Raw genomic sequence first — 27,408 nt, forward strand, 5'->3', positions numbered from 1 at the left:
CTGCCAAGCTGCGGTATCACTGACAATACAATCCTGCCTAATTAGGAGTCGGGTCATGTGGAGGCTGCTGAAGTTGTCCTTTTATGTTGGGGTACATGGCAGTGTTTGGGTGGTGTCACCATGATTGTCTGTTGATGGTGGTGGGCCATAGTGAGGACTGAATGCTTTCAGAGGGGTCTCTCTGTCTCTATCTGAAGGGTCATTAGAATGCGAGAGGCACATTGGGCCATTTGTTTCATGCTATTAAACCGCAAGGTTGGTACAAAACAAGTCTGAATAGAGCTGGAATTGTTAAGAACCTGTGGAGTAAGTTTTTCTAGAATGTTCTAGCACCATGTTCTTAGCAATGCAGCCGAGCTGAAGGAATAAGACATACCAGCAACACAGATTTAAATACGTTACAACTAGGGATGCACGATATATCGGAATCGGACGATATTAGCTAAAGATGCCAACATCGGTATCAGCCCGAAGTCTAGTTTAACAGCGATGTTAAAAACTGATGTCAAAGCTGCCGTGCATACCTATGTGACGTGATGACGCCACGTACAATTTTGCTCTGCACGTGCAACACAGCATCCCTAACCTAGCCTACAATGTCTCATTTGTGGATCGAGTAGTCAACAAGTCGAGCAGTCATTTGAAAGAGTAAGAACATTTCTGCGAGACAACTCAAAGGCGAAATCCATTAAAGCCAAGATAATTGAGTTCATTGCCCTTGACAATCAACCATTCTCTGTCATGGGTGATATTGGCTTTCTGGTTGACTGGTCGAGCACCGGTACACACTACCAAGTGTGCTATTTTTCAGATGTTGCTATACCGGATTTACACAGCTTCATGACATACATACTATGGAATGCCGTTTGGGTCTTTGCGTGTCAAAAAAGGTACAGTAGCACTGTCAAAGCTGTACAAAAAAGTCTGTAAACACCGGCCACGAACAATGTGTTTTCAATACCGCGTTGGTAATAAAACATCATTTGTTCGACCGCAACTTCTGGGGTAGTTAGCTTTAGCTTGGTACCTAGCTAGCACCAATACATCCCGCCTGAAAACAATGACTAATAGAAACTGCAGTAATTTTCATTATTCTTAGCAATGATTTAGGAATCATTGTGACTAAGTATTAGCTAGGTTGCCACTTGTTGTTCACCTATTGTAATTGAACTTCAGTTCATGAAAATAAATAGCTAGCCAGCTACTTAACCCAGTTGCCCAAAGCTAACGTTATAAGCAGCGAGTTAGCTTCATTTGGCTAGTGAGGCTCGACCGGACCGGGTTATGTGTTGTGAAGCTAGCCACAATAAGGATTAGGCACAATAGTGGACTTTGCGGTTTGCCTTCAAAATAAAAGTATGTCATTGACAGTGATGCAAATGAATACAAATAGTAGAATTATGCCATAATTTTATTTTGAAGACTAACCGCAAAGTCCACTATTGTGGCTAATCCTTATTGTGGCTAGCTTCACACAGATGTGTCCGACCACCATTCATCAAATAAGAACCGTCTTATAAATTAGGGTTATTTTAGATGATGACACCTAGCTATATAGTTAGCTAGCTAACTATAGCTACTGAAACAGATTGTCGTTTTGCTATGTTTTTGGGGAAGAACATTGTTTGCATCCATGAGCTAGCTAGCTTTTTTTTTAATGACCAGCACTGTAGGTGCGCGAGACAACTTTACCAGCATCATAGCATACGTATCGATGAATCATTGTGACATACAGTGCCTTGCAAAAGTATTCATCCCCCAACTGGCAGATTCATTAAATAGTACCCGCAAAACACCAGTCTCAACGTCAACAGTGAAGAGGCAACTTCGGGATGCTGGCCTTTTGGCAGAGTTGCAAAGAAAAGCCATATCTCAGACTGGCCAATAAAAATAAAAGATTAAGATGGGCAAAAGAACACAGACACTGGACCGAGGAACTCTGCCTAGAAGTCCAGCATCCCAGAGTTGACCCTCTTCACTGTTGAAATTGAGACTGGTGTTTTGCTGGTACTATTTCATGAAGCTGTCAGTTAAGGTCTCGTGAGGCGTCTGTTTCTCAAACTAAACACTCTAATGTTCTTATCCTCTTGCTCAGTTGTGCGCCGGGGCCTCCCACTCCTCTTTCTATTCTGTTTAGCGCCCGTTTGCACTGTTCTATGACGGGAGTAGTACACAGCGTTGTACCCGATCCTAAGTTTCTTGGCAATTTCTCACATGGAATAGCCTTCATTTCTCAGAACAAGAATAGAGTGATGAGTTTCAGAAGAAAGTTCTTTGTTTCTGGCCATTTAGAGCCTGTAATCAAACCCACAAAAGATTGATTGAAGAAATGAACAATGAAACAGCACAGCAAGTAAGTGAAATAAATCGTTTTTGATTATGTTTTACTGGTAATGGGGACATTTGTAAATGCCAAAAACTTTTTGTGTGTGTGTGTAACCTTTTATTTAACTATGCAAGTCAGTTAAGAACAAATTCTTATTTACTATTTTCTGCATTGTATAATAATAGTGAAATAACATACGGAATCATGTAGTAACCAAAAACTGTTAAACAAATTATTAAAAGTTGCCTTGATGACAGCTTTGCACACTCTTGGCATTCTCTCAACCAGCTTCACCTGGAATGATTTTCCAACAGTCTTGAAGGAGTTCCCACATGCTGAGCACTTGTTGGCTGCTTTTCCTTGATTCTTTGGTCCAAATCATCCCAAACCATCTCAATTGGGTTGAGGTCAGGTGATTGTGAAGGCCAGGTCATCTGATGCAGCACTCCATCACTCTCCTTGTTGGTCTAATGGCCCTTACATAGCCTGGAGGTGTGTTGGGTCATTGTCCTGTTGAAAAACAAATGATAGTCCCACTAAGCGCAAACCAGATGGGATGGTGTATCGCTGCAGAATGCTGTGGTAGCCATGCTGGTTAAGTGTGCCTTGAATTCAAAATAAATCACTGACAGTGTCACCAGCAAAGCACACCCACACCTCCTCCTCCAAGCTTCACGGTGGGAACCACACATGCGGAGATCATCCGTTCACCTACTCTCTCACAAAGGAACGTTGGTTGGAACCAAAATCTCAAATTTGGACTCATCAGACCAAAGGACAGATTTACGCTCGTGTTTCTTGGCCCAAGCAAGTCTCTTATTCTTATTGGTGTCTTTTAATGGTGGTTTCTTTGAAGCAATTCGACCATGAAGGCCTGATTCACACAGTCTCCTCTGAACAGTTGATGTTGAGATGTCTGTTACTTGAACTCTGTGAAGCATTTATTTGGGCTGCAATTTCTGAGACTGGTAACTCTCTAATGAACTTATCCTCTGCAGCAGAGGTAACTCTGGGTCTTCCTTTCCTGTGGCGGTCCTCATGAGAGCCATGGTTGAGAGCCATGGTTTCTTCAAGTGTGACTTAAAATGTTCTGGATTGACTGACCTCATGAAGCTGGTTGAGAGAATGCCAAGAATGTGCAAAGCTGTCATCAAGGCAAAGGGTGGCTACTTTGAAGAATAACAAATATAAAAATAGAAAATATATTTTGATTTGTTTTACACTTTTTTGGTTACTAGATACAGTGCCTTGCGAAAGTATTCGGCCCCCTTGAACTTTGCGACCTTTTGCCACATTTCAGGCTTCAAACATAAAGATATAAAACTGTATTTTTTTGTGAGGAATCAACAACAAGTGGGACACAATCATGAAGTGGAACGACATTTATTGGATATTTCAAACTTTTTTAACAAATCAAAAACTGAAAAATTGGGCGTGCAAAATTATTCAGCCCCTTTACTTTCAGTGCAGCAAACTCTCTCCAGAAGTTCAGTGAGGATCTCTGAATGATCCAATGTTGACCTAAATGACTAATGATGATAAATACAATCCACCTGTATGTAATCAAGTCTCCGTATAAATGCATCTGCACTGTGATAGTCGCAGAGGTCCGTTAAAAGCGCAGAGAGCATCATGAAGAACAAGGAACACACCAGGCAGGTCCGAGATACTGTTGTGAAGAAGTTTAAAGCCGGATTTGGATACAAAACGATTTCCCAAGCTTTAAACATCCCAAGGAGCACTGTGCAAGCGATAATATTGAAATGGAAGGAGTATCAGACCACTGCAAATCTACCAAGACCTGGCCGTCCCTCTAAACTTTCAGCTCATACAAGGAGAAGACTGATGAGAGATTCAGCCAAGAGGCCCATGATCACTCTGGATGAACTGCAGAGATCTACAGCTGAGGTGGGAGACTCTGTCCATAGGACAACAATCAGTCGTATATTGCACAAATATGGCCTTTATGGAAGAGTGGCAAGAAGAAAGCCATTTCTTAAAGATATCCATAAAAAGTGTTGTTTAAAGTTTGCCACAAGACACCTGGAAGACACACCAAACATGTGGAAGAAGGTGCTCTGGTCAGATGAAACCAAAAATGAACTTTTTGGCAACAATGCAAAACGTTATGTTTGGCGTAAAAGCAACACAGCTGAACACACCATCCCCACTGTCAAACATGGTGGTGGCAGCATCATGGTTTGGGCCTGCTTTTCTTCAGCAGGGACAGGGAAGATGGTTAAAATTGATGGGAAGATGGATGGAGCGAAATACAGGACCATTCTGGAAGAGAACCTGATGGAGTCTGCAAAAGACCTGAGACTGGGACGGAGATTTGTCTTCCAACAAGACAATGATCCAAAATATAAAGCAAAATCAACAATGGAATGGTTCAAAAATAAACATATCCAGGTGTTAGAATGGCCAAGTCAAAGTCCAGACCTGAATCCAATCGAGAATCTGTTTAATGAACTGAAAACTGCTGTTCACAAATGCTCTCCATCCAACCTCACTGAGCTTGAGCTGTTTTGCAAGGAGGAATGGGAAAAAAATTCAGTCTCTCGATGTGCAAAACTGATAGAGACAAACCCCAAGCGACTTACAGCTGTAATCGCAGCAAAAGGTGGCGCTACAAAGTATTAACTTAAGGGGGCTGAATAATTTTGCACGCCCAATTTTTCAGTTTTTGATTTGTTAAAAAAGTTTGAAATATCCAATAAATGTCGTTCCACTTCATGATTGTGTCCCACTTGTTGTTGATTCCTCACAAAAAAATACAGTTTTATATCTTTATGTTTGAAGCCTGAAATGTGGCAAAAGGTCGCAAAGTTCAAGGGGGCCGAATACTTTCGCAAGGCACTGTAATTCCATGTGTTATTTCATAGTTGTGATGTCTTCACTATTATTCTACAATGTAGAAAATAGTAAAAATAAAGATAAACCCTTGAATAAGTAGGTGAAGGGGCAAGTTACTACATCTGCATGGAAGGGTAGTAACTTTTCACGGTTCACAATCCGTTACCATGAATGTGAGGCCAGTCGTGTGACGTTTCTGTAGGATTAGCAAAAGACTCCAGGGATGTGAGGGAAATGTGAATGTTGGTGAAATTAGTAAGTCATTTTGTCCTCTCGTCTAGCAGTGAATTCACCCTGTGCTGTGCTGCCGACTGACACCGACACCTGTCCTGAAATATTCTACGGCACCACTTACAAAACACCAGGGAATTTTCAGCACACGATACCTCAGGTATTTGTCCGGCGGGTCCAGAGGGCTATTTTCTCTCTATATCACTGGCATTAATAATTAAACCACTAGCCTTGATGTTGTGGACTGTTCAGGGCTAGCTAACGATCTCTTGCGACACTAGTTGGAAACGTACTGGGGCACTTTCATCAAAGGTGCACATCCGTCACTGGTGAATCGTGTGTGTGTGCCACTGCCAGGGGCTTCCATTAGTGGAGTAGCGTGGATGACAGCGGAGCGTCAACAGCGCAGAGCACCCCCCCCGTCTTCTGGTGTCCCGCAGGGGTACTGAGCTGTGAAGGGGACATTCCTTTCTTTCGCCCCAATTCCTCCCTTCCTACACCAATGCCAGCCCTCTCTCCTCTCCTCTGTGGACTGTCACGGGGGACACCTAGTCAGTGGGTGGACACTTCCTGATGACATGAGGTGAGATGGGAGGAGGTGGGACTGGACCCAAGAGGGGAGAGGGGCCTCGAGATGGATCACCTGGTGTCTCTTTCCACTGATCACCACGTACGGCACAAAGTCCTAAGAGGACCTCTTTCACAATCCCTCTTTCACTGTTTCCCTCCTCTACCTCTCCTATCTTCTTGGAGAGGACACAGTGTCACACAGTCAGTCAACAGCAGGAACATGATGCAGTGATTAACAGTACCAGGGGTTAGGGTTCTGCTCTGCCTCAGAACAATCACCAAAACAATTGCAACACGCTTCACACGCCTGCACTTGTTTGCTCTACTTTAGTTTAGCTCCTAAACCCATGACCCTTATTGATACATTTCAAACACTTATATAGTGTATCACAATTAGCAAGAGTGGTTACACATAGTTAGGAAGAAGAATCAAATAAAGACAAGCCTAACCAATCACAGGGTGTTCTGTGGGACTTCTGGCGTGAAGGTCACCATGGTGCCATAAAGAGCTCCACTGCTCGAGGTCACCCGCTCCATCCTGAGGGTGACACCAGTGTAGCGTGTCCACATCCCTCCCCTCTACAGGGAAGAAACATGGGGCCGGGATAGGCCTTCAGAGTCTGGAATCACAAGGTCACTCGTGAGATGAAGTGAACTGGACGGGAGAACGAGCTTCACAGCCATGTATTATTTACTACTATTACTGCCTCAGCAAACAAGCGTATAGTGCTGCCTGCCTGCCTGCCTGGATACAGCGGCCCCATACGAGGGGGTCTGAGACAGTTTGAACCTGCATGGCTTAAGGTTTACAGTAGAGCTGGGGAAAATGAAGCAGCCCCATGGTGGCCTATAGGCCTTGCTCTGAGAAAGAGAGAGATTGATGGAGAGTGGAGTCATTTGGTCCACATTATTCCTCCACTGGGTCTGTTTGTTTGAATTCATGTATAATCACCTTTTTGCGAAGTGTAATAAGAGAGATGAATAGAATAGTCTTGATTGTTACCTTTGTGAAGCAAGTGATTTTTACATGTGTTTGGGCTGGGGTCTTTGCTTTTGGGGACGTAGGCTTGTGTTGTGTGATTGCCATGGATCTGTGCGATAGCGGGACTGGCAGAGACCAGGCTGTTTGTGGAAATCTCAAAGGAAGATGCTCTTTGATCGGACAGCTGTGAAGTTCAAAGAACTAGCGCCTTGTCTGATGAGAGAACGCGTGTCCTTTTGTAGTCGCCCATGTCCTTTTTAACCGGAGCTGCTGTTCTCTCTGATAAGATAGGCTGCACCGATGACACACACACACCATTTTACAAAAAGAAATGGCCAAGTTAACGAAAGCCAGATTTGTGTAACTATTATTTTTAGCCAGTCAGTGGGCTTGTCTTGAGTTGACTGTATTTGGTGATTGATTGAGGAAGTCAAGCAGCCTAGCTGGGTTTAGTGCAGAATCTGCAGACGCTTTTCTCTGTCACTGTTTTACTCAGATGAGGTTTTTCTACCAAATATGGCAGTGGAGCTGGGGAGTCACATGCTGCTAGAGCCTCACAGTTCACTGACGTGGTTCTCATAGTCCCTGTTGTTTCAACAGTGTTTCAACAGGGTTATTCCACTGGGTAAACAAGTGTGCACCTCTAATCTCTTCCAATCATTTTCTTGGAAAAAAATGTACCGCTAACCAACACAACACCAATGTCAGATCTGCTCATGATGATTTACTCACACTATAAATGTTGTAACTGTATCATGGTGAAATAATGTTAGAGTTCACCGATTTCTCCACTAAAGTCTCGTCTCCAAAGGGAAAAATAGCCAACTCTGTAAGCTTTTAAGCTTTTTAAAATGTATTTAGTCAAGCTAGGAGGATCTTTTTTAGGGTTGTTGTGTCAAGGCAGAGCTGAGACTGTCTGCCATCTGTCAACTAAATGTTAAATGTGAACGTCCATTTCTGTGTGATGTTTTTCTCTATAACTCAATTAGACAGAAGAAAGCCTATAAGACCCTGCAAATACAAGCAAACAGCAGTGGACTTAAAAACCATTACAGTAGTGTAATTCCTAACATTCTTTTAACCCTTAGAACAGTAATAGCTAAACCACTAAGCCCAGTTATCTTCTCACATTCAGTTATCTCCTCACATTCAGTTAAGCTCCCTCCCACAACAGCTATTCTGATTGACAGCACCTGCCCTTTTGCCTACTTCACCCAGGCACCCAAAATGGTAATGGAGGAAAGATAGCAGCCAGCGAGTCTCCCGGGCTGGACAGTCCAACGACGCTGCCCGGTCTCTAGTACTATTCTGTCTTTCTGTGTGAATGTGTGGAATTTAAGAGGCTAATTTGGCAAGACGTGCTACTGTTAGGCAGGCTGTCAGTCAGTGCTGCTAAGGCTAAAGCCAATTGATGTTTCCCAATATGCATACTACCATGCTCCACACTCTCATGCGCCCAAGTTCGTTCTCCGACCACGTTCTCTTGGGTACTTTTCTTGTGAGGGCGAGAGTGTGGAGAATGCATAAAACAATACATTTGAGCAGCACTCCCACTCCCCACTACTGTATTAACTCACGCTTCACCTCCCCATTCACTGAACCTTCTTCCAGCCAGGACAATGGGAACAAAGCATATGTTTTACTTCATAATTATCAGCTAGACATGTGAATCTTAATAATCTAGCTAGCCAGCTATTTAAACAGGCAATAATGACCTAAAGCTAATGTGTTGCAAGGTAGACATACATTTTTTGTAGGCAATTACCAATTCTTCGTAGCTAGCTAGCCATTTAGTCCTATTGACTTACTATGGACTGACCCATTCACTGAACCATCTTCCAAGCAGGACAACCATGGCAATGGAGACAAAACAAGATATACACAAAGCAACTGTTTTACTTCATAACAATCAGCTAGCTATATGTGAATCGTAATAATGTAGTTAACCAGATAGTTTAACATGCAAAGAAATACCAATATTATGCAAGATATATGTCAGTTCTTTGTGGGTAGCGAGCTCACATTTCTTTGTGGCTATCTGGCTAGCTAACAGTACTAGTAGCTAGCCAGTGAGCCCTATTGACTTATTATGGGCTTGTGATCTACGGTACGTAGGCAGGTAAACATGCCAAAATTATCACAGCATGTATTTATTAACGTATCAAATAAAATATTGGAGATTATGAGATGTGAATAGGCAACATTTCATTCCAAAGTTGGAGTCTATTTTCTCTTGCTTCAGCTCAAATAATGGCCGCCATTGATTTCAAAATCTTTTGCGCAATTTTTTACATGGTTGCGTCATATTTCTTTGTATACTTTCTGTTGAAGCTTGCATCGCCGCATGCTTCAAAATATGTACAAAAGGAGTACGCATTCAAGAAGTGCCCGCTGTGTCCATTTTGCATACTTTGATTTGGACTCATACTCCGACCCTCGCTCGCTCCGGTTTGCTAGTATGAATTTTGAGGAACACCCAATGTGTCCAGAGTGAGTCGTGATGATGAGCGCTGAAGGAAATCCTTTCTCGGTTGTCTGAGGTGAGGTGAACAGGAGGAAATGGCTGCCTTGTGGTTTGCCTTCCCCATCCCCCTTCAGGCATCCGTGGCGCTCTGAATCTCTGAGAGAGAGGGAGCGTTACTCCAAGTCTCGCGCCGTGATAAAAAGTCAGCCATTTGCGGAGATAATAAAGGGATGCACACAGCAGCACGTGGCGCTCTGTGGTGCAGATGGCGTCACGACGACGTCCTGAGGCAGACACACACACAGTCAAACTGTCATGCACCTCGCCACCATCCCTTATCACAGCATGCCACGCACATGGCTTACACACAGGCGCACAGACACACACATAAACACACACACACAAACACACTCTAAAACTGCAACATTTTCTCTCAGCTCCATAAAGTTAATTTCCTGCAATTCTATGCATTTTTCCATGGCATATCTTTCCTACATACTTTATATCTGCTTTTAGTCGTTCAAAAGTTTACACTGAATGCCTTTTTCCATCCCGATTATTTGGGGTAATTAATTAATTAACCCCCCCCATTTTGTTTTTTCACTGTTTGGTCTTAGGGGGCCTGAAAAAACACTTAGGCGGCCCACCTAAGGATTTCAATGGCAAAACAAATATCACACACACACACACACACACACACACTGTCATGGAATCGTGCCTGGGACAGGGATCGGTGATCTTCAGGCAGTAACCCAGACGTGGCTGCATGGTGTAAATCTGCCCTGATTTATTTACGTTGACCATGTCCCTGTCAATATCAGATTGAGGAAGTCTTGGTTCATTGTTGACTGTTGTCGTGTGGGGTATGGGGCAGTGGGGGTGATTCAGCAGGGGGCTGGTTGATGAGAGCAGAGTGGAGAGAGGTGAGTAATGGGGTGGAAGTGCGGTGATGATGTGTCACAGAGACATCCCTCACCCAGTGTTTGGCGCTCAAGGACAGCAATGCTGATTATATTGGCAGTGGGCCAGCAAAGGCACAGGGGTGGGGTTTGGAGGAGGAGGGGAGGTAGGGGCACACCAGTCGTTGTGAGGTCGCTGGGGTTGTGACCGATATCTGAACACTCATCTGAAACATCGCTTAGTGTGCAACCTTAATCCGCCAGGGGCATTTCTTGGAATACACCAGAGTGTGATTCAGGTTAGCGTGGACTTACATTCATGATATGTACCCATTGATTCTTAAAGAATATAACTTATGCAGTAAGTGCCTCGTGAGCTTAGTTCAACTGTTGTACCCAATAGGAACCCAAAATATAAGCTTGTTTTACTCCGATGTTTGTAAAAGTAAATTTACAACTCTTTATAGCCTCAAAACATGGCTAAAGCTATAGTTTCGATATCAAGGATGGTCAGTCCTTGCATCCATAGCTCTGTCTATTCATTTGAGAGTGGTTGCATTTCCCCAGCCCCATTCCTCAGATTTTTACCGAAACAGTGGCGTGGAGAACGCTTTTCGATTGTTTCAACTGCTGATTGCCACTTTAAGCATGCACTCTATAACCAGAGTATGTTACCAGTAAAATAATAACCCTTTATTATGTCTCTCTCTCTTTCTCTCTCTGCACACAAACACACTAGCAGCCTTGTAATTGTGTAGCGGAATCTCGTCAACATCAGGCCAAAAGTCACCTTTAATGCACTAGCAGCTCTGATAATTACCTACCGCATAATAGCTAATGATCACTGATTTGAGACAAACTCACATGAGTCCCTGAATTAAATTGTAATTTTTAGGGTTTGCAGAAAGGCTTAGTGATTAAGGCTGGTGGTACTCTGAGTGACACTGGTGATTGTTCACAGCAGGGGGGCTGTGAGAGGGTCTAGGGTGGTGTTGGTTGGGGTCTAGGGAGCATGGAGACGATCCAGCTCCAGCCGCCTGTTCTGCCTCTGTCAGTGAGCCGGACCTTGACAGTGATAGATTGGACAGACTGCGAAAGAGAGAATGACATCTGCTGTGACCTCACAGCTCCCCCCAACATCCCTCCCTCTGGATTTATTACACCCCAGGCACACACATGCTCCCTCCGTATCTGTGTGTGTGTGTGAGGGAGAGAGAGAGAGAGTGCCTAAAATCCCTGTAATGCCGTCATGCTTTGCATCATCCTGGACCTTGTCTTTTGTTTATGGAACTAGCCGACATAGTAAAAGTCCCTATGTGAGGTCACTGATCATAGAGCGGTGGCAGTTAGCATAGTGGTTTAGAGTATTGGGCCAGTAACCGAAAGGGTCCCTTGTTCAAATCCAAGAGCCGTCTAGGTGAAAAATCTGTCGATGTGCCCTTGAGCAAGGCACTTAATCCTATTTGCTCCTGTAAATTGCTCTGGATAAGATTGCCTGCTAAGTGACTAAAATGTAATGTGAAATGTAGAACCAAGTCCTCGCCTGTCTGGTAAACCTGAACACAGGTAAGAAACTCGTGAAGGCCAATGACACATTTCAAAGGGCTTCATAATCATTAGGGGAGAAGGTAGGAGATTGTAAAGTACTGTAAAGGGGCCATCCTGACCATACCACAGCAGGGACTAACGCTAGAGCCTGTTTCTACTCAGCGATCTGCACATTAGTACCCTGTAAAGGTGCTACAGATCTGGTCACCAACGTACCAGCATACAGATGTAGGATCTTAATTCAACCAGTTTCTCACAGCAGGAAAATAATCCTACAGCAAATGGAAATGGACATTTTTTGTAGGGGTTGATACATATTTTTTTATTGCAAATCAAGTCTGAAATGTGGAAAGTACAACTTTAGAAGCCTTTTAAACCTTGAATACGCTATGAAATTTCCTGCAAGAACTGGGTGATCAAATTAAGATCCTACATCTGTATGTCCATCCAGCAGCGAATGTGAATCTGGGCCAGGCAAGTGTAATAGGCCTTAGGGGACAAGGACCACTTTCTTAGCATTTCAATTAGCTCCCTCAGGAGGGCTCCTACTGTAGCTAGTAGCCTAGTCTTGGTGTAGGAGGAGGAAAGGGAGACATAGGATCTGCCTACTGCACCGCACGACTCCACTCTGCCATAGTGTCCTTGATGCCGGGCAGGGACGGACCGGTGTGCTGCGCTGTCAATGTGCCCTTCATAGCTTGTGTTGTGCGTATCAGCAGATTTGGGCAGACAGGCCGGAGGAAAGGTGTGGCCGTCCGTGGGGGTTTAACACCGCGTCGGTCGCTTAGCGCCAATCCCTGTACCTATGGCAGCCAGAGAAGTGGCTGCCCGTCTGTCTGTTCTTTTCCTACAGCACACCTCCCTTGATACCGGCAGACACACTGGCAGTGACACAGAAACAGACACAGCACCCTGCTACCAGAGCTGAGGGAGAGGGATAGATGAAGAGACACAGAGAGAGAGAGAGAGAGAGAGAGGAAGAGGAAGAGCAGGGAGTTGTGAAAAGCACCAAACGTGATGTATTTTACAATGCTGCCGGGCTTGGAGGGAGAGGGAAAGAGGGGCTGCTAAAGGAGTGGAGACATTTTTTTTTGCTTAGAAACCCCACGTCTTTCTCTCTCCCTCCTACCTCTTTCTGTGTCCTGCTCTCTCTTGCTCACTCACACATGCCCCTTCCCCTCTTTCCCTCTACCTCTTTCTGTCTCCGGCTATCTCTGACTCACTAGCGCCTGCCCCTTCCCCTCCGGTTCTCTCCCTCTCACTCTCTCACGCTTTGAGTTCTCACTGCAGTCACGTGTGTGTGTATGTGTGGTGCGCGTGCGTGGTTCGGCTAAGGATAGCAGCGTCTGCTAGGCTCCTTTTTCTCTGCCGCTGAAATGAAAGCAGCTGAATAGACCAGCTCGGTTAGCGACAGTGAAAAGATGTAAAGTCAGACATGTGTGACGGACCAACCAGCAAACCAACCACTGTTTCACCACTACAGCTCCTATCCTCCTCTGACAGACAGACACAGCTCATTCGGCTAATGAGAGGAGCGACGGTGGAGAACGTGTGTGAACTATCAGTCAGCGGGCAGACGGGCACTTTCTCCATCTGGCTCAAAGGGAGGGGCAAGGGGCTAAAGAGAAAGGTGTGACTGCACTGATCGTGCCTGAACTGACTTCAAGTTGAATCTATTCTATCTCTATTCTTTCTCATTACTCAATGTTTATTTGAACTAGGCTCCTATTTAGTGCAACAAGGCTTAACCTATAAAAACAGTCTGGTAGATGGTAGATAAGAAAATGTGTATAATAAGTTACATATTCTCTTCATGTGTCACACAGGTGCTCTTCGGGGGGTTATTACTGTATTTGTCTCCTAGCAATGCTTTTGTTTAGGCATCCCTTGATTTCACCATGGAATGAATGCCTGAGTGAAAGTCCGTCGAAGGAAGAATGGGTCAAGGTGTAGCCTAGTCTCAACAGCTTATCTGGATGTGTCTGACAGACCTCTTTAGTGGCACTACTACCACCGCCCTCCCTCATGACTGGCTGCCAAGCAAGTTCAAGCTTCACAATCAAAGCAAATTGGAAGGTTTTTTGTGGAAGGCAAGGCGCCCTTTGCGTCGCCCCCTCCCACCCTGATTTCAATAGAAGTCGTTGACTGTGAAAGGGCGTCCATTCTTTATTCTTATCATCAACCCAGGTCCATGATAAATGATTAAAGGGAGAAGGTGCCTGATGTTTTCTCTGCTTACACCCACTGTGGTGAATAGGAGGTATTTGTAGTATTCTTCTGTCCATTTGAAAGGACCAAATCTATCCGTCAAACTTCAGCACTTTTATTGGACTGGCCATGCAGGGAACAACACCGCAAACACGGCCTCTTTCTCTAGTACTAATGGATTTGTGCCAGGGCTCGGTACTCTTTTGAGTTTTGTCTCGGTCTGCATGCTCTCTAGATGGATCGAGGTATATACACTGTTCTCAGTTCAGTGAATATGGCCTAATGTGGACAGGCTCATAAGAGAGAGAGGGTGCAGGCTACTACCGGGTAGCTTAGCTTTTAGTGTAGCTTTACTGTGTTCACTAGGGAAAGGGGATCCTCTCCAATTAGAAATGAGTCAGGCCAAGGTGAGGCGGTGCACTGTGTGGAATACGACACGATGGCCCCCACCGCCCGTCGTCTCCTCACGAGTTTCAGATGCTCAAATATCTCTGGTGGTGAGAAGGGGGGGGCTCTGTTTCCACCCATCTGTGCAAGAGTCCGGATATTTAGCACCCCGAAGGTCTGACCTTTTGGAGTGGCAAGGTGCTGAGAGACACCACAGGGATGTGATGGGACTGGCACATTGTATTCCCACCAGCCCGTCCCTCTGAGGTGAAATAGCAGGTACAGAAGCAAGCAGCAGGTTGACCATCATCACATGAGTTCAGAGTGACTTCCATGGGTGCTCCAATCACATTTAGAATTACAGTTGCTCAGTTGTCACTAGTTTCCAGGGAGTAAACTGTTTGTTATTGTTAAATTGTGTTGAAAATACATCTGCAATGTTGTCCTCTAGGAAAATACCATCATATTCCACACATAGTAGTCTGAATGCACTGAAGTATAAACAGAGAAGGATTTGTCTTGGTCACCTGCCAAGAAGAGAATTCATCACAATTTCTCAGAAAATGTAATTAATTTGGTTGGAACGCATGTGGCTTTGAAATGGCATGTCTAGGAGTACACACATAATCTACACTAAAAGACTATCAGATCAGACCCCTTGCTTCACAAAGCTCATTAGTCTGTTAGCTTTATGACACGTGCGGTTCACAGGAGCTACTTTTTTTTGGGGGGGGGGGGGCATCCAACTGTGCTCTAATAGGCCTACATACAGCCGGGTTGATTGATGAATGGATTAGTCCATAGACCAATCAGATATGATCCAATTCCTAAACTCTGGAAAGTAATGCCAGACGACTGGAACAGGGGCTCCCATTCACGGCTTAGCTTACCTTGGTGAGGCATTTGTGCGCCGTACATTTCATACAGGAGATGTATCCTGCGGTTTAAAAGGATACATGTACATGGATTTTAGATGGCTGGAAGGACCTGATTAGCCCTTTCCCTCCATTAAGGGGGTCCCTGATGGGGAATGTGCCATTTCACCCAGAGGGAACTGGTCGTTAGCGGGGTACATCATCGGGGTTACAGCCAGGACAACCCTCCTGCCCACTAACCCCCCCCTGCCCCTAACCCCCCCTGCTCTGCCGGTCCGCAGTCACGACCTTCTGTCCCTTCCTCTGTCTAGGTGCAGTGCTCAGCACATGTTAAGCTGGTGCAACGTCTTTAACATGACAGCCCGCTCTACCATAGACAGGAGGAAAACGGAAGTGGAAAAGAAATCTTGCCCTGCAGTAATTACCCCTTAAAGACCTTAACTGTTGGCTTAGCCTGGAAGATTCATTAGTGGCCAAAAACAGGTTGCCTGATAACCTCCTCTGAGTTGAGTGCTAGGCTAAATCATAGCCATGCCTAGCTAGCCCAGCAGTTTTTCCGCTGCAGCCGCGTCACAGAGAAATAGATGGTACACGAGGCGCCCTTTGAAGATGCTGAAACGGTCCATATGTACTTTTCCTCCGCAAACAAAACGAGTGATGAGTAGAAATATCTGACAAACCCATAGTAGAATAGTTTATCTATTTACCTAGTCGACTTGTTGTTGTGTGTTCTATGCCAGAGAATTATTCCTCTCGAGGTGCATTCAAGTTACAAGTGCCATAGGGAGAGAATTCCCAGAATTGAATAAAGGCTTCAAAGATAGGCTACTCAAACCTCTACCAGCCGCACCGGTTTACACCTTATATGTCCTGCGTGTGGTCTAATGAGCAAAAGCCTGAATTAATATGATAGTTTACTGAGTTATTGAAAACGGCGCACAAGCCCACCGCGGCAACAAGCCCCCCCCCCCCCCCCCCCCACACACACACACACACACTTCTACACAGAGGAAACAATATTAAGCTTAGGCTATAACTGAGTTCAGTTAGTACAGTGTCTTCCTGTGTACCATTTCCCGAGGCCAACGGCTCTGTGCTTTAAATAATACATACCTGTCAGTATCTCTCTGTTATTCCAGACCTAGTCATAATTTTAAAAAGAAGACAGTTCAACAGCCTTAGGCATAGGAGGGAGTCAGTGATAATAGGCGGATCCGCAGTAGATTGTTGTTGTTAAGGAGCATTGTGAAGGTACTTACTACTGGATATCAGCCCCCTAATGGCTACAGTAGGAAGGACGGCTAGCAGATGGCAGAGCCTTCTGCTTGACCATTAGATAGGATGAGTCACCCCCAACTTCCAAAGCTCACCTGGCCAAGAATCCCTGTGCAGCAGTGTCCTATAGACCTCTTTCTCACCCAACGACGGCTTCTTCCTCAAGGGCTGCATGGTAAAAAATGCTGAATCATAGAAAACACCTCATGTTGATGCAGGTTCCTGCTGAAGACTATAGGCTATGCTAGGCAGGCTGAGGGGGAACTGAGAGAGTAGATTTCAGAGCAGATATCTTAGGGGTTATGATGTCTGCCTTCTTATTGTGTCTCGTTTTATGTAGAACCGATTACCATACTGTCTGCATCTGTTTGAGAAGCAGATTTACAGAGTGTGAAGCTTGTCCTATGGGTCTGTGCAGGGGCAAACTGCCGGTTTGGGAGGTTGGAACCTACTGTCACTGAAATAACCTGCTTGGAGCAGCTGGCAGCCAATCAAAATACTATTTTATTGGTCACATATACATATTTTGCAGGATGTTATCACAGGTGCAGCAAAATGCTTATGTTTCAGTGCAATTATACCAAACCGTACAAAACAATACACACAAATACAACAATAAAAAATCAAAGAAAGGAATGAAGGAATATCAGAATGAGCAATGTCAGACCAAGCAGGAGTGTGAATTTTGAGGTTCACGGTAACCACTTTAGCACTGCCAGGCATTTTATTATCTACAGTCAGTCTGATTTCATTTATTAGGTTGTATTTAATGCCAGAGAGCATTTTTGGTCATGAGGATGTTGGATCAAAATGTGTTTTGCGTCAATCCAACTCTATTTATGCCATGGGGTCAAGTATTTTATAGCGTCAAAGTAATTTCTTAGAGTTTGAAAACTGAGGACCTTATTGACTGTGTTGTCAGTATACATGGTTAGCTGGGTCACCTTACATAATTGTGGATCTGATACTGTAGGGTCATACTGTTTAGCCCTATTGGTAATACAGGGTCATATAGCCCTAGGTCTTAAACAAAGAAAGGTCTTCGGACATCTCCTGACAAGGTTGGAGGTTTCTACTAGAGGTCGACCGATTATGATGTTTCAACGCCGATACCGATTTATTGGAGGACCATAAAAGCCGATACCGATTAATCTGCCGATTTTATTTATTTGTAATAATGACAATTGCAACAATACTGAATGAACACTTATTTTAACTTAATATAATACATCAATAAAATCAATTTAGCCTCAAGTAAATAATGAAACATGTTCAATTTGGTTTAAATAATGCAAAAACAAACTGTTGGAGAAGAAAGTAAAAGTGCAATATGTTCAATGTAATATATGTGCCATGTAAGAAAGCTAACGTTTCAGTTTCTTGCTCAGAACATGAGAACATATGAAAGCTGGTGGTTCCTTTTAACATGAGTCTTCAATATTCCCAGGTAAGAAGTTTTCGGTTGTAGTTATTATAGGAATTATAGGACTATTTCTCTCTATACCATTTGTATTTCATTAACCTTTGACTATTGGATGTTCTTATAGGCACTTTAGTATTGCCAGTGTAACAGTATAGCTTCCGTCCCTCTCCTCGCTCCTCCCTGGGCTTGAACCAGCAACACAATGACAATTAACGCGCACTAACTAGCTAGCCATTTCACTTCGGTTACACAAGCCTTATCTCGGGAGTTGATAGGCTTGAAGTCATAAACAGCGCAATGCTTGACGCACAACAAAGAGCTGCTGGCAAAATGCACGAAAGGGCTGTTTGAATGGATGTCTACGTGCCTGCTTCTGCCTACCACCGCTCAGTCAGATACTTGTATGCTCAGTCAGATTATATGCAACGCAGGACACGCTAGATAATATCTAGTAATATCATCAACCATGTGTAGTTAACTAGTGATTATGATTAATTGTTTTTTATAAGATAAGTTTAATGTTAGCTATCAACTTACCTTGGCTTACTGCATTCGCGTAACTCCTTGTGGAGTGCAACGAGAGAGAGGTAGGTCGTTATTGCGTTGGACTAGTTAAGGTTGCAAGATTGGATCCCCCGAGCTGGCAAGGTGAAAATCTGTCGTTCTGCCCCTGGATAAGGCAGTTAACCCACTGTTCCTAGGCCGTCATTGAAAATAAGAATGTGTTCTTAACTGACTTGTCTAGCTAAATAAAGGTGTAGAAAAAAAATCGGCAAATCGGCGCCAAAAATACCGATTTCCGATTTTTATGAAAACTTGAAATCGGCCCTAATTAATCGGCCATTCCAATTAATCGGCCGACCTCTAGTTTCTACAGTGTCTCAGTGTTTCTACAGCCAAATGGTCTGCTCGGAGTTGACCGTCGACCGCCAACGATGTGTGCGAGACTAGAACAGCTGTGTCTCAGTGCTGTCCTTTCAACCTTTGAATTCCAGCGGCAAAGATCAGCGCGGCTCTTCAGTCAATTCTTGGGTTTCAAAACAAACCCCATTCGTTCTTACAGGGCACCCCAAAATAGAGGGGCAGATATTTTCTACCTCGGTTTCTTGGCCACTATCAAACAGTAGACGGGGAAACCTGAGAAGATTTATGCCGGTGGCCGTGACACTCTGCATGACTTTGGTTTTAGTGCCAAACCTCCCACCCTCTCACCCTTCTTCCCTTCCTCCCCCTAGTCTAACTGTTCCCATACCCATAATGCAACTCTTTGGATGACTGCATTTGGGAACCGCTGGTCAAGTGAAGCCATTCATTTTTTTCCCCATTCTGGTGCATCATTACATTTTCCTGACGGGCAGCCCGAAAGCAAGAGAGCAAGAAAATATTTCCATATTTAAACTGAGAGACATATGCAGCAGGCCAGGGTTGCTGTGGGACAGTCCAGAGGAGAAGAATGTTCACTCCCATTAAAAGCGAGACAGAGACGACAGGGCCCCTGCTGGGCCCCGTGACTCTCTTTGATCTGTGTGCCGTGCGCTTTGCACCATTACATGGTTGTATTGGTGTTGTGGAACAGACACCTCGCCTCTATGTTTAAGTGGATATGAATTACAATTCACATTCCTATTCCTCCCCATGCTCTTCATGCCCTGATTGCAGATTGCTGCTGCCTGTACATCACTCCTCAACAGCATGAGACATGGCTCACAGAGCATAGCTCAAGGACACAGCGGTCTGGCTGGCTCCATCGCCCTGAAGATGAATTGCCCTCACAGCTTATTGGGGGAATGGTCACCTGAGAAAGCCTAGTAATATCCCTAACAGTGTCTGCTGCTGCCTTGTCGCGCAGGCGAGACTGGAGAACTCAGCCGAGGAAAACACATTTTTTTTATTTGATTACAGAACAAGCCGTCTTCACTGATCAGCTATCAGGCAGTCGCTGACTGCTGCATTTGAATTAGACGGAGCTGGACCCCAGCCAGATTTGCCCCTGCGTCGTGATATGTCTGCTCCGCAGTCACCGATATGTGAGGTGACCAGGGCCAAGCTCGTTTCCTGTCTTTTTCCTTTCCCTCCCTCTCTCTTCCTCCCGCCCTCTCAGGCTGTCCTCTCCCTCATCCTCCCCTCTGTTTGTTATGCTGCATTATGTTAATCCAGTTAGTGGAAGGCATTTGCTACCTGCCCAACTGGCCGTCACTGATGAAGCGCCCTAATAAAACTAGTATGCTCCTGATTTGTCACACACCATACTCCGTCATCATAATTGAATGGCTGCTTTGCCCATAAATCAGGGTTAGAGTAGAGATGTGTATGATGAAGGATGTAGCGACCAGGTCATTAAGATTCCCTACTGTGATAGCTAGCCTGGCGGCATGATATCTGCCTGGTTTGGCTGAGCCCAGTCCTGGCTTGGTCCAACATAAACCACCCTCCATCACCTCTTCAGGTAATAATAACACCTTAGGTAACTGCGTTGTGCTGTGTTAGGTTGTGTTAAGAACATAACATGTGACACGGAATAACCTGCCAGCAAACTTACACAAAGGTGTTGAAATTTGAGAAGCGTGCGTCTCATTCCTCCACTGCAATGGGATATGGCCTCGGAAGTTCAGAAGTGCTGACTACCCCTCTATATCTCTTGCAGATCCTTCATCTCTTCCAACGTTTGGTAGCCAGCTCTATCTCTCTCCCCATACCAGCTTCCCCCCCCCCCCCCCCCACCCACCCAGTCTTCTCCCACTCAGGCAGTCAGTTAATGGCATGCATTACCTTTTGGGTAATTGAAGTCTGGGTTGTCGTTTTAGCGTCATATCACCTAACAAACATTCAGCTGATTAGCAGCAGGGATTCAGAAATGAGCACGTGTCTGTGGTAAGCAAAGCAATAGACTAGCTAGCTGTTTGTGTTTCTATCTGGGAATACAAATATGAGTGCATTTTGGGTGATCATTAGCTCTCATTGCTAATGCTGCCATGCCCATTTGTCTCAGCCAGCCTGTCTCTGTCTACTCCCCTGGTCGCTCCAGTCTCCATCTCATTACCCTGTTGGATGGGCTGGCTGCTCCCAGGCTGGCGCTGCAGACAGCCCCGACAGCACTTGACAAAGCTCCGCTCTCATAGGATACGAATGGAGTCCTCCAGTAGAAAAGAAGCCATCAAAAATGTGTATCAAGACAGGATGGCACGCTTTCCCCTCTCGCGGTATTTCTTATAAACGCCGTCAGTCTTATTGTGACCACGTCTGAGCGCTGTTTCAAGGTTTGACATGCAGTTGATAGTGGAAGAAGATTTTGACTTGCCTGACTACCCAGCTCCAGCCAAACGCTACGCCACGCCCACAGCTGTTAGTTTCTTCTCCGCGATGAGTCTGGATCTGAGTACCTTCTTGATCCTTCACCGGATGTGAACACGTTCGGGGCCGTCTGATTGGTCCAGAAACCAATGGGTTTGGCCAGAGCCAGAACACACATGGTAACGCGTGGTTTGAAAATGTGTTATTGGCTTTGATACTCTGATTGGTTAGAGACGATCCAACCGCTGATTACTTTATTTTGTACAACGTGCCTTGTGCCCCTCGTCACCACAAACAAATTGAATGACGGCAGTGTCAGACTAAAGTATTTAGCAAACGATGTCTAGATTTTGGCATGTTTGAAAAAAGGTAAATGTACGATTTCACAGCCTATATGACAGAGTACACCATTACTATGTGTACTGTATCTGTCTTTTGCCATCTTATGTTTAGATACTCATTTTAATAATTGATGATCAGATTTGAATAACATGTTCTCCCAGTGTTACTGAATCATGTTACCTCCCCAGGACGACCTCCGGCTCCAAGTTGCACTTCACCAAGTCGGTCATTGCAGTTATTCTCCCCGTATCCTCACATACTGCTTATTAAAATAGGAGGGTGAGTGTCTGCAGCAACGGTATCTCTTTCTGCAGTGGTCGGCCTTTGTGCCTCAACAGGCAGTGTAATTAATCAGGGCGCATCACCGTCGCCGGAGAGGAGAGGAGTAGAGAGGCGGGGGGGGGGGGGGGGGATTTAGGGTCAATTCCCGGGGGATTGGTGGTGGGGTTCTGCGGTTCTGAAGGAGTGCAAGCTGGTCCAGTATAGTAGTCAGTGTAGGATCAGAGTCAGAACAGGTGAGTGTAGGAAGGTTTCTCAGAATGAGCTGTCTCTAAAACCAAAGCGAGGAAAGGTGCCAGTTATGACGTAAGAAGGGAAGTTGTCAGTCATCTGATTCGACGCAAAATGGAGATTTAGCCTAGGCTATGATAGTTGCATAGTCTGTAGCTAATGTAAATGACAAGGGCTTGACATACAGACTGTGCAACTACACTATGTAAATATAAACACAAACCTGTCCAGTCGTCACATACAAACCGCAATTTTCAGACGGACTAAGAGACTTGTTAACCCTTGTGATCTCTTGCCCTGCCCTTACTGATAAGGTCCTTCACCATTCTCTCCAATCTCGTTAAGGATTTACAAACAGGGCCTTAAGGGCCCTAGATTACCAAGTGATCGGTTAAAAAAATAATGTGACCGAAATAATTGCTGTCACGCCTCGGACGACACGTGACAGGAAAGTCTCAGCAACCAGAGGTTTGTGTCGTAGAGAGAGGAGGAGTGGGGAAAGTGTCAATCTGTTACTACAGTGGAGCTTGGTTTCAATAAGCCTATACTACACCTGTACACCATCCTATTCTGTCTGGCATGGTTGGTTCCTATCGCACACACAATGTGATTGACACATTACCTATAGTAACAAAGTAGTGTTTTTTTTTGAGTGGGGGTTGGTTTAAGCAGCAGGCGCTAATTGATAATGACGTTATTGAAAAGAACATCAGATACACGGATTTACAGGTGATGAATCACAAGTATTGCAACTAGCCTGTAGTACAAACTGTCCCTGGAAACAACTTGATCTGCAAGCACCAGATATTTGACTCTGTTAGGAAGAGTTACTATAGTAACTGCATTCTTGTTCCTCTTCAACCCCAGTCTTAAACTGGTAACCTATTGTCCATTCCTTTCTAATGCAAAGATCTCCCCCAGAATGAACTGGTAGACTATCAAAGCCCTTATTCTAAGCACTGAATCCGCTTTCCATTCAGATCCCATTACTGTCCTACCTAGTGGAGAGAGATTGTGTGCCTGAGAGCCCAGTGCTCTTCTCCCTCCATCCCTCCTCCATCTCAGCATCGCCCACCTCTTCCCCCGCACCGTGGACGTCCTTGACGCGCACTTGATACGCGCCTCATCCAGGACCACTCAGACTTAGTTTGACTACTAATCTGACAACAGTTAAATGGGATTCAAAAGGGGTGTGGCCACTGCACTGTTTGGTGACTGCTGAGGGCACCCAAGGAACACAAGGGTCCCGTAATAACTTCTCTAGGTCAGAGCACAGCTAATATTGGGTCATCTGTCAGAATCGGCCTTCGATCGTCATCAGCCCTTCTTCACACCAGCCGGTGGCTGATTTAGTCCAGATTTAGTGTCGTCGTGGGCGTGTGTTCCTGTCTGGATAGAGAACAGATTACAGTATGTTACTGTCAGAGTGTGACTGTCAGTGAGGGGTTGGATAGAGGTTAGGTGAGTGTAAAGGATCTATTCTACAAAAGTAAGCAGTGGCCAGGGGAAGGGCACCCAATCCAAACACCGCAATTGTTCTAATTCACGTTAAATCTCGACAATCGCTAGAAAATAAACAGGGGTTAAGAAGGTTTCCAAGACAATAACCCCCAGTTCTGCATCGCGAACAAACACAACAAAACACAAAACAATAGACAGTTTGGAGTGGCACAATGGATATATTAGCCAACTGTACTGCCAACTCTATTGTTTAGCAAGATGGACTCCTGGATGCTTCTCCTTGGTTCCTCAAACAAGAGCTCAATAAGATGCATATCTAATTACAACAATCGTCTTGTTGCTTCATGGGAGATAAAAGGTGCGCTGAAAGTGAGCCAATGTCTGATGGGACCGAGAGGGGCACTCAGGCACTCCATTTTTAAGCCATAAGGACACTGTACCCAGGCTAAACAAAGTAATAAACTGCTTACTGGACCTGTAAGGAAGACTTACGTATCAATCCCACTGAATGATGGCCATGACAGGAACAATCAGTAATTGAGTGTATGCTCTCCCAGATCCCACTTTAACTGACCTACTTCTTCTACTAACCGACTGTTTGCAGTTAATAAAAATGGTTAGAGAGGAGACATCCTTCTTTTAGAGAGGCTTCTCATGAGGAACAAATCTAATAGCCCCCACTCACAAGTCACAATTCAAGCAGGACAAGTGCTTGCCAATCTGGAATTTCATTCATCAAAAGCCTCTCTCTCTCGTCAATATTCAGTTAGTCCATCTGTTTCTAGAGATGGGTCATATTAGTCACGTTAGGCTAGCTGTCATGTAGTCGAGGGTCAGGGGAAACTAACAGGATGCACATTGACCTTTGACCTCACAGGTAGACTTTACAAGTCATCACTACTCCTCATATGGAAAGACTACAGAGACTCCTAGAGGAGTATTATAGACATGGCGGCTATTTGTTTGTTGTGGATTTGTTAAATGAGACGATTGAAGATGACGTTGGATTGAACCCATCTTGTCCATTCATTTGCATTTACAGTTACAGCTTGAGTGTCGTGTGCGTATGCGTGTCTGTCTGGCTTCCTAACTGTCTAGCCGTCTGTGTGTCTGTTTCCTGGAGAGGCTGAATAGAGCAGAGCCCATCTGCATTTGGCATGGCCAGAATCTAAAGCCTGGCTGGCCCGTCACAAGCAGCTTGTGTAAGAGCCAGTCATAAGACTGAGGATAACAGCTATATATAACATACCTTAGATAGCAAGGGGCTCAAAGGGAACAGGGCACCTAGATAAGAGCCTATTAGCTAGCAAGTGCTGGAGATGAATGAGCAACCCGTTTGCTTATTAAATCACAGGACTTGGTAGGTATTGCTGAATCTCAAGGGGTGGTCCTTTCTTCCTCCCAAAGGCTGGGTAGTCAGGAGTTTAGGACAGGAGCTCGTTCTCCCTCTCTCTTTCTCTCTGATGTGGAGTTGAGCCCTTTTGATGGGCATAGTAAGATACCTCAAAGCTAAAGGGTTTACTATTTCTCTTTTGAAGACCTGAAAGTGAAGGACAGTTGTCTGTCAGTTCAGTTGGCTTACAACCCTCCTTGACCTCTTCCTTTTTTTTTTTAAAGATGTCATTGCACTGTAGTTGTCTGTTCATTCACAATCCAGACACCACAGTGGTCTTAGTAACAGTAGCTGTAACAGTAGTCAATGCTCCCTGTCCTCACTAGCCTACAGGTTGTCCTTGTATGGTTGTGCTTTGGGAGAGAGAGAGCGAGCAGCAGTGACCCGCACTGTGCGACTCGTTCCACTGACTTTGTAGCACATGACTGCACTTGTGACTGTGTGCGTTTTATGTAACACAACGCACGCTATAGAGAGCCTTCATATGCCGTCTGTAATTAGTTTTACGGGGAGTCGATATAGATGTCATTGCCGTTTTTGAATGAACGGAGAGGAAAGTGTCGCCTAAGCGAACACAAATGGAAATTCAACAAAGCATTGATTCTATTCTTTTTTTCTCCACCCCTCCCTTCCTATTTTGAATGCAGCATATCAAGGCTGTTGGTTGTAAGCAGACAGGGACATCTAAAAGAGTGCCCCCCCCCAAGTGTTCTGGTCACCTTAGGCCTTCTGTCGATGTCACATATTTGAGAGGTGGTGGTATACATGTCCCCCATAGCAGCTGCGAGGGAGCGAGAGAACAAGGTATGAGGTGGAAGACAGAAAAAGTAAGAACGCAGAGATAAGAACAGAAGAGCTGAAAGGAGGGTGCTGTTGTTCTTGATAGTATCTTATGGCTGGATTAACAACGATGCGGCAGCCTACCTACAGTAGCATAATTATCTCTGTATGTAGTTCCACACAACACAGGGCCTGCTATGCCCCTCGGCCATGTCGTTATTCTAAATAAGAATTGGTTCTCAATGGACTTATTTGCTTAGATAAAGGTGAAATAAATTAACAGGGCTGAGCTAACACTGTTTTCATGTCTTAATTGGAAGTGGCTAATGCCACTTTAGAACACCGAAGTGTCTAGCTTATTTTGTTTGTCGGGTGACACATTTTTTCCTTTTAGAGGCACTCTAAAATATCTACTCATCGTTTGATACGTTGATTATTATTAAAAACCTTGTTTTGACTTAGCATCAATCCGCACCACGGCACATAGACGTGGCTTTAGACGATTCCTGCGTTTTGATTCCTGAACTGGGACACATTTAGCAGGACACAACGTTTTGGGAACGTTCAGATAGATATATGCTAAGTAGAACAAACACCCCTTCCTGACGTGTAGAATAAGGAATCACGCCGGCTCTATTTGTGGCATTTCTATCTGCAACGGTTGGCTACTGAACGTGGCCTTGGTGTTCAGTTCAGTTGATTGGCCACCAGTGTGGATTGGTGGGTGGAGTGTCAGAGGAGAAGACCCTTGAGTTGAATGGAGTGGCTTCTAATGCTCACTCCCATTATCCCCACAGTCAGTGTGTGAGCAGCATGTGATATGACTAAATGATTCCGGAGGCCAGATCCACTTCAAATAAGGCAATGGTGTGGTTCTGGTATGTGATTCAATCTGCCACTCTTATGTCCTCTGCTACATAGAGCATGGCTGCTGTGACTGCTCCTGATAATGGGTCATTATGCATGTCCATGGCACATCCCTCAAGTAACTGCAAATGCGTTAGCTGTGTGTGTGTGTGTGTGTGTGTGTGTGTGTGTGTGTGTGTGCGTGCCTGACCGTTCTGCCTGTGACCTTAAACCTTCAGAGCCCAAGGATGTTTTTATTGATTGATATCCAGGCAGTCTGCAAAGGAGACTGGAGAGAAGGGAGGGGAGAAAACAGGTAAAAAAGACCAAGCCTGCCTGGAAATAAAGAACGGTCGGACTTTGTTGAAATTGATTAGCCTGGCCTCTTATTTTCCTGAGAGGGACTAGAGGGGGGGAGAAGGAGGATGGAGGGGGGAGGTGGAGGGGTAAACTTAGCTAGGGGGAGGGAATGAGTCAACTTCTGAGATATCACACCAGCCAGGCTGCCACCACAGCTCTCTCTCTCTCTCTCGCTCTCTCTCTCTCTCTCTCTCTCTCTCTCTCTCTCTCTCTCTCTCTCTCTCTCTCATAGAACATCTTAATTCAGTTTGCTTGAGTAACCAGTCATTTGTTCATTACACTACAACTGTGTTGCTCTACATCTGCAATTTATGAACTCATAAATGGTATCAATTTATTACACCCTAATCTTTGATCCAACAAACAGTTGCTAAAATGTCA

At 44.9% G+C, this 27,408-nt stretch overlaps 1 protein-coding gene across 5 annotated transcripts in view; it reads left to right on the forward strand.

Annotated features, from left to right (window-relative positions):
* Positions 1-27,408, forward strand: part of LOC110488579 (peroxisome proliferator-activated receptor gamma coactivator 1-beta) — a 66,161-nt gene that overhangs the window by 14,134 nt on the left and 24,619 nt on the right. For 2 of the 5 annotated variants that reach the window (XM_090198176.1, XM_090198179.1), the window contains exon 2: positions 5,467-5,573. The exons of 2 other annotated variants lie outside the window; for them this stretch is intronic. The gene's annotated coding sequence lies outside the window, so the exon portion shown is untranslated. Of the gene's footprint in view, positions 1-5,463; positions 5,574-27,408 lie in introns of all 5 variants that reach the window. One more of the 5 variants, XM_090198177.1, reaches the window with a different exon arrangement.

Source organism: Oncorhynchus mykiss, chromosome 14 (assembly GCF_057628025.1).
Source record: "Oncorhynchus mykiss isolate SJ-2025 chromosome 14, ASM5762802v1, whole genome shotgun sequence".
Classification (NCBI taxonomy): domain Eukaryota; kingdom Metazoa; phylum Chordata; class Actinopteri; order Salmoniformes; family Salmonidae; genus Oncorhynchus; species Oncorhynchus mykiss.